The sequence below is a fragment of the Hyla sarda genome, chromosome 1, assembly GCF_029499605.1.
Source record: "Hyla sarda isolate aHylSar1 chromosome 1, aHylSar1.hap1, whole genome shotgun sequence".
Lineage (NCBI taxonomy): Eukaryota > Metazoa > Chordata > Amphibia > Anura > Hylidae > Hyla > Hyla sarda.
The window spans coordinates 66,429,666-66,446,660 of NC_079189.1; positions in this window are offsets into that span (position 1 = coordinate 66,429,666).

Consider the following 16,995-nt stretch of genomic DNA (forward strand, 5'->3'; position numbering starts at 1 on the left):
ATATCTACTGAAGCCAGGATACAATTTTCTGGCCAGTCCAGACCTTCCATTGTGAGAAGGAATTAATTTGTATCTTTCACCAATGCAGGTATCTCCGCAAGCAGAGGGTATAGAATCCAATCTATAAACTTAGAAAAAGGTTCTGTTAGAGACCCCACCCCGGAGACAATCGGTCTCCCGGGTGGGGCCTCCAACGTCTTATGCACTTTTGGCAAAAAATACCAGTTAGCAATTTTTAAGTTTACTGGTATAAGTTTTTCAGCTGTCTTTTTGGTCAATACATTAATCTCAACATAGTGTCTAAGTAGGGACCGTAGTTTTTCTGCAGATCTTGGCAAAGGATTGGAGGTAGGTTTTAGATAGTATCTGGTATCACTTAACTGCCTTAGAGCCTCAGAGGTGTAATATTCCTTTGTCATCAGCACCACGTTGCCCCCTTTATCCGACTTTTTAATTGAAAGATGAAAAACATGGGAGCTTTTCATCAGCGGCATCATGCTTTATATGATTTTCTCCATACGATATACCACATCTTTATACTTTATCCGATATACCACATCTGTTCAGTATTGCGGACACTCTTGTATGATTCCAGAATATAAAAGTAATTCTTTACCACCATGATCCTGGATTAACTAAAAATTGGGGGTGTCGAATTAATGGCATGCCTCAAGGCCATATATTTACTACACTAACATACCCTTTCATGAATTGAGTCCTGTAATTCTTTTTCATCTTCAGCTGATTATTTTAGATATTGAGTGCTGTTTTTTTTTGTCATTATTTGTAATTCTGTCATTTCCAACCTGCTTTTTGCAGATTGTCTCTTCGATGGGTTGATGGCCCATGATTGCCCGTTAGAACTGCACAAACAAGGGCACTTATCTTTTGCTGCTCAACTTAATCTCTGCATCACAAACACCTTATTTGCTGTCCAGAGCTACCAAGTAAGAGCAGACATTTACATGCAGTTATCCATCTGAGGACGGCAATGAATTTGACATTTTTTAGCTGCTAACAAGGATGTCAAAATGTGAGGAAATTTCCTAAGCAAAATAAGTCAGAGCTGGTGCTCAGCTATTGTCCTTCATGGCAGCCGCATTGAGCTGACACCAGTAATGAGAATTTTTATTTCTGTCTGCTGTGTGGATAATGAGAAATGAAGAACAGGCTTCTCGCCGACTGTCACATTCGCAACTAGGATTGAGTTTAACTGTAAGGATAAATTTACCTGGAGTCAGATGACATAACCGCAACTTATTTTCCACCAATTTTGTTAATTAATTCAGAAGATGATTTGCAAATTGTTATTAGCATAGCCACCACATAAATAAATGTACATGGAGAGGATTCTAGCCTGAATACTTGATGCTGGAAACTGCACGGTATACACATCTGCCATAGCTGCCAACTGCTCTAATTTCTAGGGGCAGTCACAATTTTTTTTTTTAAGATCTGTTCATGAAATTGCAATGTAGTTAAATGGGCACTGTCAGACCTAAAAACTTTTTATATGTTGTTACTGATGAAAATTAAAGACCTTTTGTAATATGGTTGTTTAACATTTTTTGAATATTAAATAAAGAAAACAGCTCCTGAAAATCCCACCACTAGGGGTCCCCATACCTACTGGGACACTATCCAGACCTGTAGCAGCATCAGGTTGTCCATGAGCAGACACAGCACCTCCCACCACCACAAGGGAGGGACACGCCCCCTCCCTCCACACACCAATCACCTCCCACCACCACAAGGGAGGGACATGCCCCCTCCCACCACACACACCCCCTTCCCCTGAGAGGATTTCTAACACTGTGAGCTAATGAAAAGAGGGATTTTAATAATAAATATAGGTGATAGAGGCATACAAATGAGATGTACATGGTCAGGATAAGTTACTGAGTAACATATAAAAAAAAAATTGTGGGATCTGACAGGTATGCTTTAAAATAAACAAAGATATTTCCTTAATGACCATTTTTTTTAGATACAGCAGAGATAAATTTCTTACGGCACATTAGGAAAAAGTCATCCAAATTTTCCAATTTAAGCAAGACTAGCCAATTGTCTAATGTGTATTGGACACTCCAAAGCTTTTTTCCTTCAGGTGATGGTGAGATGAAATCAGGCACTGGGAGACTCACGGGGAAGTGGACAAACACATTTATTTCCCACAAATATAATAACACTAAAACGAGTTACAGAATAGTACAGTACAATAATTGTGAAAGCACTTAGATATTTAGTTATTATCCTGGGACTGTGGACTGCAATATGTGGGCATGAATAGACACAGATCTAATATCAAAAAGGGGTATATGCTGTCATTTCTCAGCTAAACATGATAGTGATCCTGATAATTTACATTTCATAATAATAGAAACTGTTCCCTCATATGCCTCTAACAGATTCCAAAAACCCATCGATAGGGAATCCTATTGGATTAATAAACTTAGCACTTTATTTCCTAATGGTCTAAACAAAACTATTGAAAACACTAAATAATAACAATAAAAATATATATATTTTCCCCTTTTTTTCTTTTTCTTGTTCTTTTTTGGGTATTTTTTTAATGTTTTTACCTTGGGTTTTATAAGTAATTTTTATAAGTAATTTCTGTGTTTATTTGTGTAATAATTTTTGTAATAAAAAAAAAATGGGTATACATATTTCCCCCTATGAAGGGTTAAAGAGTACCTCTCATAATCTTCTTAAATTTTATAATTCTCCCAGTTCACTGCCCCAATCATGAAAAATCACCCCCTGCCTTTATTTTTTATTATTTTTAAGCTTTCTACCTTGATATTACTCTGTATTTTCTGCTCAGTCTCAGTCAGATTCACAGACTGGGAAGGGGCGTTACCCAGCAGGCATGACATCATCTGAAGCCATACACGGGAGAAGTTCCTCCCTCACTCTCCTACACACAGCCCAGAGCAGTTCAGTGTGTGTGAGATGAGCTCTGATTGGCTAAGGCTGCACACACACCCCTCAGCACTCCAGGCCCCATTTCCTGATTTTGGACTTCTGCCAGGCCAGCAGGAGTCCAAAGTCTGTGCAAGAGATGGGGGGTAATGTGCTCTGGACAAGTCAAGAGACACCTAGTGGCAGCTTTTTTAAACACAAATAAAACATAGAAAACTTCAATTTTTCAAACACAGTACACTACCCTTTGAGTCTAGCAATGCCTGGTTTCAGATTGCCACCACCTGGAGGAAAAAAGTTTTGGAGTGTCGACAAGTATCGGTGGGAAAGGCTGCAGCATACTCCAGCCATTGTTACCACATGTATTCCAGCGTTGTGCTTGTGCTCGCAGAAACCTTCTTTGGTAAGCAGACAATTTTTTATATGGGCCCATCGGGTCATTACTACATCACACTATGGAGCGCTTTCTTTGTTTTTGCTAATGTGTATTGGGACCTATTGATTCTCATCTATCAAAGGAAAAAAAGATTGTTGGATTTCACCTGCCTGATCCTTTTGTGTTGGATCACATGATCACTCGGCTGCCCAAGCATTTATGTGTATGAGAGGTTCAGGAGAGAGAAGCTGTTGGATAAACAAACATTCAGCCGACAGCTATAGCATCACATTACATAGACCAGTGTTTCCCAACCAGGGTGCTTCCAGCTGTTGCAAAACTACACCTCCCAGCGTGCCCGGACAGCCAACGGCTGTCCGGGCATGCTGGGAGTTGTAGTTTTGCAACAGCTGGAGGCACCCTGGTTGGAAAACACTGACACAGACCCTTGTCACTATACAGTGCGGTATCTGTACAGTACTTAACCCCTTAAGGACCAAGGACGTATGAGTACATCCTTGGTCCTGCCCCCGTGATATAACCAGATTTATTCTGGGCTATACAGAAAATTAGTCTAAAGAAGTTTTTTTGTAATAAAGGTGACAATAAACAAATAAGATTGAAGGGCGAAACCCCAGTGAGCATTGGCCCTTTAGGCTTCAGTGTTCTAAATGAGGCCCCTCAGGCCTGAATTAGATTGCCTGTACACATTAATGGAATTGTTACCAGTACCCCAGATGACATCTCAGTTGAGAGGGAAGATCAGAGTTTACGGGTGGCACACATTCTACTTTTTGCCCCAAAATTACGCCCGGTAGTGGACTCGACCTTTTCCAAAAAAGGATCTTGGATGATGTCAAGGTACTGTGATTCATTGAAATTCATTCTCTTCTGTAATTCCTTCAAGTTTGGCAGCGAGTGGTACACACAAACAAGCGGGGTGGCCATGGGGACCCCCGTGGCTTGCACCCTTGCCAACTTGTATGTTGCAGGTCTTGAGAAGAAGTACATCTTCACAGACAGCAACAAATACATAGGGTCAATAGCCCGGTGTTGTAAACTTGTCGATGACATTTTCATCATTTTGACGGGCGCAGAGTTCACTTTTGTGGACTTCGTGTCCGCCCTGAACGATGAAAATGACATGAACCTTAAGTTCACGCGGAAAAACGGAGGACCTGATCTATAATTCCTCAATGTAATGGTGAGCATTATGGGCGGTGAGGTAATCACCAAGGGTTATCGTAAACCCACGGTGTTCAACTCTCTCCTGCACTATGGAAGCTACCATCCCGAACATGTCAAGAGGACTGTCCCTTATGGACAATTCCTCAGACTAAAAAGAACCAACAGTCGGGAGATAGACTTCCAAATGCAGGTGAGAAATTTGCAGGCACGTTTAGGGGTTACCCTATTACTGTACTGGATGCTGCATTAAAGAGAGCTAGTAATGTTAAACGAGAATCCTTACTGAAAGATAGAAAATCCTTTAACAAATCTGGTAGAACTAAACATCAACAACGGTTTTCCTTTTCATACACATATAGTCCAGTAGCTCAAAAAATGCCATCAATAATAATTGGTCCTGCAAAAAGATCCAGATTTAAGAGAGTACACCGTTAATAGACCTTTGGTCACTGTTAAAAAATGTTGGAATTTGAAGAATGTCCTAGTAAGCAGTTCCTTAAAAGACCCTGCCCCTAGTGCTCTCTGGCTGAATAGAGATACACCAAAAGTACCTTTAAATGCGGTAGTTGCAATTGGTGCAGTTTTTGTTGTACAGATAAACTTGTCACCCTAGGAGGAGTTGATATAGTCTGTAAGGATTTTGTGTGCTGTCGGACAAAAAATGTAGTATACGCCATTGGCTGTGCCTGTAATAGGTTCTATATCGGCTGCACTACCCGTGCAGTGAACATCAGATTTAGGGAGCACATAAATTCCATAAAAATGTGCCAGAGGTCCCCTAGACTCATCTCTCATATACGAGATGAGCACAATAGTGATCCAAAAACCTTACAATTCATGGTAATAGAAAGAATAGGCACAGCGGGAGACGTAGACACAAAGAATTCTCCTACAGAAAGAAGGGAGATGGATTCTGAAAACGAATGTGCTGGGAGGTCTTGGATTAAATGACAGATTATACATGAGCGTCTTTTTGTAGAAAGATTACTTGAACATGGCAAGATGTGAAGTTTTCACATGCTTGTTTTTAACCTAAGTATGGAAATGCCCTCCTCCCGTGACGTGACAGGAGAGGTGTATTTACCTGCCTTCAGGTGACTGAAAAGGTGTAGTCTGAAGAAGAGCCGGCCCTCTGCGCCAAAGATGCTGTTCACTGCACCACGCTGCGGACCCTGGCGTCCTGCGTTATGGATATTTGACTGCACCTTAATAAAAGACAAAGTCTGCACCTTCAAAGAGACTCTGGCTCATAAGTGTTCCCCCTACATTTCTCTTTCTTTCTATGATTGACATGATTTACTGCTGTACGGGGTTGAGCACAGTGAGGAGTACACTAGGTGTCTGCTGATACGGGAGAGCTGCAAGTTCCCTGTTAGGACCTCAGGATAAGCCTGGTTTAACCACAACTGTGACAGTGTATATACAGTGACCCCCACCCACGACCTACGATGGCCCCGACATATGATCATTTCAACATACGATGGCCTCTCAGAGGCCATCGCATGTTGAAGGCAGCATCAACATACGATGCTTTTGTATATCGGAGCCATCGCATAAACGGCTATCCGGCAGCACAGACTGCTTCAGCTGCCACTGGATAGCCATTTACGGTGCCCCGTGTGGTCCGCTGACGATCACTTACCTGTCCTTGGGGCGTCGGCGCTCTCCATCGTCGTCATCACGTCGCTGCGCACGCTGTCCTTTCATCCAATAGGAGCGGCGTGTGTAGCGACGTGATGGCGGCAACAGAGAGCGAGGCCTTGCTGGAGAGGCGGGGACACCCCGGGGACGCGGCGACAGCGATGGAAGGCGACATTCAGGGCAAAGGTGACGGTCCGGAGCGGTGGTCCAATACCAGTGGTCCAATACCAGTGGTCTTCAACCTGCGGTCCTCCAGATGTTGCAAAACTACAACTCCCAGCATGCCCGGACAGCCAACGGCTGTCCGGGCATGCTGGGTGTTGTAGTTTTGGAACATCTGGAGGTCCACCGGTTGTAGACCACTGTCCTATACTTTACATTGCATGGATCCCTCAACATACGATGGTTTCAACAAATGATGGTCCATTTGGAACGGATTACCATGGTATGTTGAGGGACCACTGTATATAAAAGCAAATCCTTCTGAAATGTTATTTTCCACATCTATTTCTGCTTTGTGTAGACTCATTTATTATTAAGGCAGGCAGAGAGGGTGGGTGGACATCTGGAAGTTCTTTTGAATAATACAAGACTGTTTTTTTCCCCAGTCTCTACGTTGGAAGAAGTCCAGTTTGTAAAACCCCTGGTGATCACTGGGGGAGGCTGTACCAGCGCTGCAGGGACAATGTATTACATGATACCCAGGGCCAAGTCTGCAAGAAGAGGTGCTGCTCTTGCTTAGTGTCTTTTCGCTCTGCCTATAAAGCGTGCTCCTGAATGAAGGATTCCCCTTCTAAGATACTCTTGTGCTCTTAAAAAGCATATGTACAGGGGTTACAATTATGAGACAAACTCTTTGATGCTTCATGAAAAAAATTGTGCATACCCTAATATGTATTCATTATAAAATGAACATATATTATTAAAACATAATAAATGCACTAAACAAAAACATAAAAAAAAATATAAAATAAATAACAAACTAAATTTCAAGGCCCCAGCAACATACATTAAAAGCCTTTTCACACAAACACAATCCTCATAAGGCATGGGCAGCGATTAGAGATGAGCGAACTTACAGTAAATTCGATTCGTCACGAACTTCTCGGCTCGGCGGTTGCTGACTTTTCCTGCATAAATTAGTTCAGCTTTCAGGTGCTCCGGTGGGCTGGAAAAGGGGGATACAGTCCTAGGAAAGCGTCTCCTAGGACTGTATCCACCTTTTCCAGCCCACGGGAGCACCGGAAAGCTGAACTAATTTATGCAGGAAAAGACATCAACTGCCGAGCTGAGAAGTTTGTGACAAATCGAATTTACTGTAAGTTCGCTCATCTCTAGCAGCGATATTAAAAATACAATATACCAGGTAGTGATTCCAAAACAATACCCAGACCCCTGAAATACTATACAAAAAGTGTGTGTAAACAAAAAACAATGGGGGAGATTTATCAAATCCTGTGCAAAGGGAAAGTTGTCCAGTTGCCCATAGCAACCAATCAGATTACTACTTTCATTTTTAACAAGGCCTCTGCAAAATGAAAGAAGGGATCTGATTGGTTGCTATGGGCAACTGGGCAACTTTTCCTCTGGACAGGTTTTGATAAATCTCCCCCAATGGCCATAAAAAAGCTTATTATGTACGGGCTAATCTCAAATGTTAATTTTTTTTATAAAAAAAATTAAAAATACACAAAGTGCTAAATAAAAAACCTGGCCTATTAGTAATAAATCAATAATGTTTGCCCATACCAGTGTTTCCCAATCAGGGTGTCTCCAGCTGTTGCAACACTACAACTCCCAGCATGCCTGTACAGCCAAAGGCTGTCTGGGCATGCTGGGAGTTGTAGTTTTGCAGCAGCTGGAGGCACCCTGGTTGGGAAACACTGGCCCATACTATGGGTTCACACCACGTTTTTGCAATACAGTTCCCGTATACGTTTTCAATTTGAAAACCGTATGGAACCGTATTAAAAACCGTATGCATTGACTCTCCATTGAAAGCCGTACGCCAAAAGATGTATCTGGTTCTGTCCGTTTTGCATCCTGTACGGTTTTGTCAGGTTTTTTTTTTCCCGTACCCAAAACCGCAGCCTACCACGGTTTTTGGTCCGAAAAACCATATTGAAACATATACTTTTTTTTTTTTTTACATGGGAGTCAATGGAAACCACACAGAACCGTATGTGAATACAGTTCCATCCAGTTTTCCCCGTACGGTTTTTGACTTTGCACAGTTTTTTTCTTGGAATTTCAATCAAACAAGTGAAACTTTATTCATAATGGAATGAAAAGTTAAAAACTTAAAAAAAAAAACAGATGCAACCGGACATCATTTTTCAAACCGTATACGGTTATCAACGTATATGGATAAAAATTTGTACACATGTTTTGATACATTTTAGTCAGGTTCTGAGGAATCCGTTTTTTTTTTTTTATCAAAAACCTGATACGGGGACTGTATTGTAAAAACATAGTGTGAACCCAGCCCACGCCGAGTTGTGCACAATTTTTTCAATGTGTCTTTTCTCAAGAATGATGAAATTAGTGTTGCAGGGCTGCAGCGGCCCCATACGTGTTGTTATTTTAACTCTTTAATGCCCTCAGCAAAATGAAGAACCACATCAAGTTCTGGCACCATCTCAAGGCACCAAATGAATCACATAAAATAGAGCTTTGAAAGGCGTAAGGACATGGCAGTGCTTGGGCATACTTCAGGGGCATCAGTGTGCCCCAGTGTTTCCCAACAAGGGTGCCCCCAGCTGTTGCAAAACTACAACTCCCAGCATGCCCGGACAGCCGAAGGCTGTCCGGGCATGCTGGGAGTTGTAGTTTTGCAACAGCTGGCGCCACCCTGGTTGGATAACACTGGTGTGCCCATAAAGTACATCATCTGCAATGCATGTATATTTATTCAGATATCATCAGTGCATGCTGCATTAGATATGGAGCAGAAATTTAGCTGAGGCCTTCCAATACTGCTGATTTCTATGCATCCCCCATCTCCGTTCTTCCTCCGTCACTTACGTGCGCAACACTTAGAAGAAGTCAAATAAATGACAGAAATCGACTAACAGAAGTCATATAAATGACAGAAATCTGTTTAGATATAAAAACTAATATTTACGATCATTTCTCTCCCTCTGCAGTCATTTTAGATGTTAAAGTTACCTTTGAAATGAAGCGGAAAGTCTTCTTTAATATATTTAGTTGATATTGATTTTACAAATGGCAGGATTTGCCCTTTATATTGTGAGCATTAAAATGAAAAGTTAGAAATAGATTTTAAAGAGAACACAAAGCAAAGCCGAGACAAAGGACTGCTGGAAAAGAACAAGTCACTTTATGGAACTCCAGTGCCACCTACTGGTAGTCACACACAATACATGAGTTACAAGTGGATCAGTAAAGCTATGTAGGAAAGCAGATTTCGGGACCTTCTTTTTATATATTTCCAATTTCTCGTATTGCACCAACAATATTCCTCATCAGTAACTCACATTAGTGCTGGAGTTTTTTTTTCTATAGTAATCCTTTAGTATATTCTTGGATGTGCAGATCATGGAGGATTTTAGTGTGTTTTGTGACATGTTCGGTCAAGAAGAATGCATCCCCTTCACTATTTAAGAGGGTACTCTAGACTTTAAACCCCCATCCCTAAATAAACAAATGGAAAGGCAGCTGCAAAAGATCCAGCCAACTATATTAGTTGACCAGACAAACTGATTGATTTTGTTGACCGGATGAAGTGATGGATTTTGTCTGCGTATATGTTTTATGATAACTTGAAAATGCCTTGATAGATTTGTCTTAAATTTAATGTTATATATATATATATATATATATATATATATATATATATATATGTGTGTGTGTGTGTGTGTGTGTGTGTGTTTGTGTGTAATGTCACAGTACGGGATGTTGCGGTACTGTACTTCTTCCCTGTCAGGCAGAGTCCCTGCGTGTCCTTTGGGCTCTCCTGCAGCAAACCCTATAGTATTTACAGGTTATGTGTAGTTATGTATTATAAGTGTAATGTGCCTTTAAATCTGTACCACATGATTATATTGTTACCCAGAGAACCCCAGTGACCAGGTGACCTCCCAAGTAGCCAATGGGCTCCTTGCATAGCCCCCTATATAATATGGGGAGGGGCTGTGATCTCTTTCCATGCTCTTGAGTTCCTGCTGAGGTCCAGTGTAGTCCAGTGTTCCAGTGCCTGTGTCCAGTCATTGGAGGCCTCAAGTCTAAATTACTGCAGCCATCTCAATTGTCTGTCACCATCTCAAGTCAACTATAGTCACCATGGTCGGCATTATAGTCTGTCAAGTCACTGCAAGCCTGCAAGGTCCCCCTGTGTCACTGGCCACCTCTCTCTCTGGGATATTGGCTGAACTGCATAGACTGTACCATCTGTCTTACCTCAGTAAAGCTACCGTTACCCTTAACCTGGCCTTGGACTCTTTATTGCACCTGCCTAACCTAGGATTAGCGGTACTACCGTCGGGTGGTTATAAGGCCAAACCATGCCATGGTGTCATGACAAGAAGGGGTTAAAGGGGTATTCCAGGAAAAAAAACTTTTTTATATATATCAACTGGCTCCAGAAAGTTAAACAGATTTGTAAATTACTTCTATTTAAAAAATCTTAATCCTTTCAGTACTTATGAGCTTCTGAAGTTAAGGTTGTTCTTTTCTGTCTAAGTGCTCTCTAATGACACGTGTCTCGGGAAATGCCCAGTTTAGAAGAGGTTTGCTATGGGGATTTGCTTCTAAACTGGGCGTTTCCCGGGACACGTGTCATCAGAGATCACTTAGACAGAAAAGAACAACTTAACTTCAGAAGCTCAAAAGTACTGAAAGGATTAAGATTTATTAATAGAAGTAATTTACAAATCTGTTTAACTTTCTGGAGCCAGTTGATTTGTAAAAAAAAAAAAAGTTTTTTCCTGGATAACCCCTTTAATACCATCTATCCCTGGGGCTATAACATCTGCCCCCTTACACCACACATCACACCACATATATATACATATATATATATATTTCGTGGGGGGGGGGGGGAACAAAAGGTAGATACCCAACCCTATTAAATTTGGTATAAATCAGCCAAGCAGAAAAGGATGACTATGTTATAGATCAGTGGTCTCAAACTGTGGCCCTCCAGATGTTGCAAAACTTCAACTCCCAGCATGCCCGGACAGCCGACCACTGTTATAGATAGTACTGTGCTGCTGTGTTTGACATATCCACTGTTGTAGACATTGGTTTAGTCCACAATTAGCTGACAGGCAGTTCACTGGATTGGTCCATTATTGTAGGTAGTGATTGTGCATTTTTCAGTACACAGTTAGCTAAGAGAGTAAGGGTAGGTTTACACCACGTTTTAGCTATATGGGGACCGGATCTGGCCCCCTTCTCATTCATTTGAATGAGCCAACCGGAGTCAAACAGTGACTCCGGTCGGCAAATTTTTCCCCCGTATACGGTTTTCTGACCGGACTGAATACCGTGGTATGCTGTGGTTTTCAGTCCGGTCAGAAAACCGGATACAGGGCAAAAATGAGCTGACCGGAGTCACTGTTTGATTCCATTTGGGTTATTCAAATGAATAAGAAGGGGGGCGGGTTCGGCTGGGATACAGGAGCGCCCGGTTTTCACCCCCCCAGCTGGATCCAGTCACCGTATATCTAAAACGTGGTTGGAATGTACCCTTAGGGTATGTTCACACGAGTGGATCCACCGCTGAAGGACCACTGTATGCTGCCTTTACAGGTGCCTGCTCGGAGTGGCAATATGCTGCTACAAGCAGGCACACTGCGATGTGCGAGTCGCTGCTCATGCACGGTGTTCTCGCACTCATCGCAGCCGCTCCCCCTGCTCTATGAGCTAGGCCGAGAGCTGCCGCGATGTGGTGCGAGTATATCTCACATCGCAGTGTGTCTGCTTGTAGCGGCGTATTGCCATTCCAAGAAGTCACCTGTAAAGGCAATATGAATGTATAAGAAATCAAATATAACAATATAGACGACTGAAACAAAGTAAATATATATATTTTTTCCCATGAAGCCTATACATGAGCTTGGTTATTATTCATAGGTTTAGATTAGACTAATCATTTACTGAGCCCCTGAGTTTATATATTATGTATTTGGTAAGGTCTACTGTTCATCGAACTGCTAGTTTATGGGTAGTGTTATTGAGGCCTACTGTGTAAGGCTTCTTTCACACTACCGTCAGGTTCCTGAATTTTGACAGCCATTTTTCTGTTGAAACATAGATTAAGTGAACATAAGCAGTTGTTTTAACAGGCATTCTGTCAAAATAATGGATATGTTCCAACCGTTATCACCGTATTTCATCCGTTATGCACCGTTATACGGGGTGGGCCATTTATATGGATACACATGAATAAAATGGGAATGGTTGGTGATATTAACTTCCTGTTTGTGGCACATTAGTATATGTGAGCGGGGAAACTTTTCAAGATGGGTGGTGACCATGGCGGCCATTTTGAATCCAACTTTTGCTTTTTCAATAGGAAGAGGGTCATGTGACACATCAAACTTATTGGGAATTTCACAAGAAAAACAATGATGTGCCTTGTTTTAACGTAACTTTATTCTTTCATGAGCTATTTACAAGTTTCTGACCACTTATAAAATGTGTTCAATGTGCTGCCCATTGTGTTGGATTGTCAATGCAACCCTCTTCTCCCACTCTTCACACACTGATAGCAACACCGCAGGAGAAATGCTAGCACAGGCTTCCAGTATCCGTAGTTTCAGGTGCTGCACATCTCGTATGTTCACAGCATAGACAATTGCCTTCAGATGACCCCAAAGATAAAAGTCTAAATCGGGAGACCTTTGGAGCCATTCAACTGGCCCACGAAGACCAATCCACTTTCCAGGAAACTGTTCATCTAGGAATGCTCGGACCTGACACCCATAATGCGGTGGTGCACCATCTTGCTGGAAAAACTCAGGGAACGTGCCAGCTTCAGTGCATAAAGAGGGAAACACATCATCATGTAGCAATTTCACATATCCAGTGGCCTTGAGGTTTCCATTGATGAAGAATGGCCCCACTATCTTTGTACCCCATATACCACACCATACCATCAATTTTTGTGTTCCAACAGGCTTGGAGGGATCTATCCAATGTGGGTTAGTGTCAGACCAATAGCGGTGGTTTTGTTTGTTAACTTCACCATTCACATAATAGTTTGCCTCATCACTGAACAAAATCTTCTGGTAAACTGAGGGTCCTGTTCCAATTTTTGTTTTGCACATTCTGCAGCACCTGAAACTACGGATACTGGAAGCCTGTGCTAGCATTTCTCCTGCGGTGTTGCCATCAGTGTGTGAAGAGTGGGAGAAGAGGGTTGCATTGACAATCCAACACAATGGGCAGCACATTGAACACATTTTATAAGTGGTCAGAAACTTGTAAATAATTCATAAAAGAATACAGTTACGTTAAAACCAAGCACATCATTGTTTTTCTTGTGAAATTCCCAATAAGTTTGATGTGTCACATGGACCTTCTTCCTATTGAAAAAACAAAAGTTGGATTCAAAATGGGCGACTTCAAATGGCCGCCATGGTCACCACCCATCTTGAAAAGTTTTCCCCTCACATATACTAATGTGCCACAAACAGGAAGTTAATATCACCAACCATTCCCATTTTATTAAGGTGTATCCATATAAATGGCCCACCCTGTAGTTTGCTAGTTTATTTACTGGTTGTGATGCTGTTCTGAACATGTGCAATAACGGCTTATAACGGATGTTAAAATAACAGGCACTAACGGATGTCAATTGTGAACATCCGTCACCCATAGACTTCAATGGTAAAATTTTAACGTCCGTTATTCCACCGTTATTTTTGACAGGATGAAAATTTGTGCATGCACCGTCTTTTGTGCCGTCAGAAATAACGACAGACAGTCATAACGGGAAATAAATGGTGCTGCAGGATGGTCAAAAAATCCTATTGACATGAATGGGATATTTTGACAGCAGTTTTAGGGACTTTCAGAAGGGAGTTAATGATGGGAGTTTATACAGGTGACCAATGGTAGTGTGAAAGGGGCCTAACTCGGATGGATTTTGTCTGTGGGTATGCTCTTTGATAACTTGAAAATGTCTTGATAGATGTGTCTTAAATTTACCGTAATAACATAAGGGTAGATACACAAAGCTATTAAAAGGAGAACTGTGGTTAAACATTTTTCATTTCCCCTGTGCCCGGGCTGCAAAAATGTAAAAAAAAAAAGAACTTTAAACTCACCTTCCTACGTTCCCCCATTGCACCGATATAGGCGTCCTGATCCTCTGGTGCTGGTCTTTTTCCTGCTTCTTGGGCTCGATGACTCATACTGCGCTCAGTGTATCACCAACTGCAGTGATATCCCACTTTGGCCGCTAATAGGCTAAGAGTCCTGCCATGTAACCAGCCTGGGCCTCACCTTCTCCCTGCTGCCCAGGCTCCTTACATGACAGTGCGCTCAGCCTCTCAACGGCCGAGGCGGAATATCACTGCGGCCGGTGATACGCGCAGCGCAGTATGAGTCACCGAGCCCAAGAAGCAGGAAGAAGACCAGCACCAGAGGATCAGGATGCCAATATCGGCACAACGGGGGAACATAGGAAGGTGAGAGTTTTTTTTTTTTTTTTTTTTTTTACAGCCCAGGCACAGGGGAAATGAAAAATATTTTACCACATTTCTCCTTTAAATTTGGTCAAAATCTGTCAAGCTGAAGGCTATGATTACCCCCTTGATACGTTCTTTATAGTACATTGTATGTCCAAATGGGGCATGCAGTATAAGTCAGTTTACAATACAGGGATTTGTGACTGTTTTTATGTGAAATCTGCCACCATGTTTGTGCTCATACATCAGATATATCTCTCTTCGAGAACCAACATATTATTGGAGTGCACACACTCCCTCAGCATGCTGTCTGCTCACATCTCCCCTAGCATTAGCAAAACTACAACTCCCAGCTTGTCCTCACTGACAGTAGCGGGACACAAGCTGACAGTGGGAGGATTTTTCCTCCAGCTGTGAGCCCTGCGCTCACAGGTGTCAATCAAGGAAGTGTGTCCATGACATAGGTGATTATGCATGGACACAGCAGGACTAGTATGTGTCCAAGCAGGCGGGGGGGGGGGGGGGGGGGGGGAAGTTGTTTGACTGTCTTTTTCAGTATGAAATACTAAAATTTTTCTAATGAAAGCAATTGCAAAACCTATTGGTTATACATGCTTTACAACATATCAAAAGTTTTTGTATCTGGTGGGCCAAAAAGGCTGAATCAACATTTTGTAACGTTTATGCACAGTGGACTTTTTCTGTAAAAATGACAAAACAATACCCAATTTATATAGATTTTGTTTAATTCTTAATAACTTTTATAACTTAATTCTTTGCAGTGAGGACAATTTAACTAAAATTTATGTATATTACAAAAATCTAATTTTGTATTGATAAGTACAAATTAAGGACAGCTGAAACAAAGTAAATATATTATTTTTACTGTGAAGCCCATACATGAGCTCAGTTATCATTCATAGGTGTATATTAGACTGATAATTTACTGAGCTCCTTACTTTATACATTATATATTTACAAGGAGTGAGTTCTACTGTTTATCAAACTACTAGTTTATAAAAGGCATGAATCAACAGGATTTCTAAGTGTCTGTGAACCAAATCATAAAAAAAGGCCCTAGGGGCAAGTCATGGCACAATATCAGAGAGATCAGCTGACATTAAAGGAGAAGCATCATGGGGAAAAATGTATTCCCTATCCAAAAGGAGAGCTTGGGCCCTGTACAGAAGATCGCGGGGGGTCCCACCGGTCAAACCCCCCGCTATCTAAAACGTATCCCCTATCCTTTGGATAGGGAAAGATTTTTACCCCATGATACTTCTCCTTTAAAGTGCTACAGTCATTTATATGTCATTTACTTTTGACATGTTGTCCTGATATGTCCTGACTTCCTCGAAGGCCGGGGTGTAGGGCTGCGATGCCAGGCTGTAGAAGCTCAGGGAGAAGGCTGACAGATCAATGTGGAGAGATGTATCTTTCTACCTTTCTCTAATCTAGCCCCTAGCCCTACCCTTATTCTTGGTGGAGTTGTCACCCTAAAAAGGGTCGCCCAACACCAAAACATATCCCTTAAAACTCCTTTTGTACCTTATGAACTCTTCTACGCTTACTTACTAGGGTATACAACTGACTACCTATTCTAATGTGGGTCTGACTAAGTAGGAGATAAGAAAACACACTGGCGAGATAACAAAAATTTACACCCCAAAATATTGGATATAGTAAGGATTTATATGATGGAAAACATTCTAATATACATAATGGAGTCAACACAAAATATTGTATGCCTAGTAAACCAGCCCACTGGAAGTCAAAAGGATAAGTCTGGCCGAATGGACCCCAGGCAGGACCAGTGGGAGGCACAATAAATACAGGCAAGTAAGCAGGCCAGGTTGTCCACAGGAGAGTCAGAATGGGACCAGGGATGAGGCAGAGGCATAGTCCAATACAGGTAGATTGTCAAGACGAGCCGCACAGGTTGAGGACAGCGATACAGAAAGGGTCAGGCAGAATCAGAAACTAGGGAACAGGCACAGGCAAGGATATATAGGATATCAGGAACAGATTATCACACCTCTGCTAAGAACTCAAGGAATCAACAACAAATTAGGATAGGTCAATAAAGCAGAGATCAACGTGCACAATGACCCTTTAAATAAGTGAGAAAGCCTAGTTTGGGTTCTGGAAGTGACAAGAACAAGAAACATGGCAACAGCTAGGTGAGCAGGGCACAGAGTCAGTAGAGAA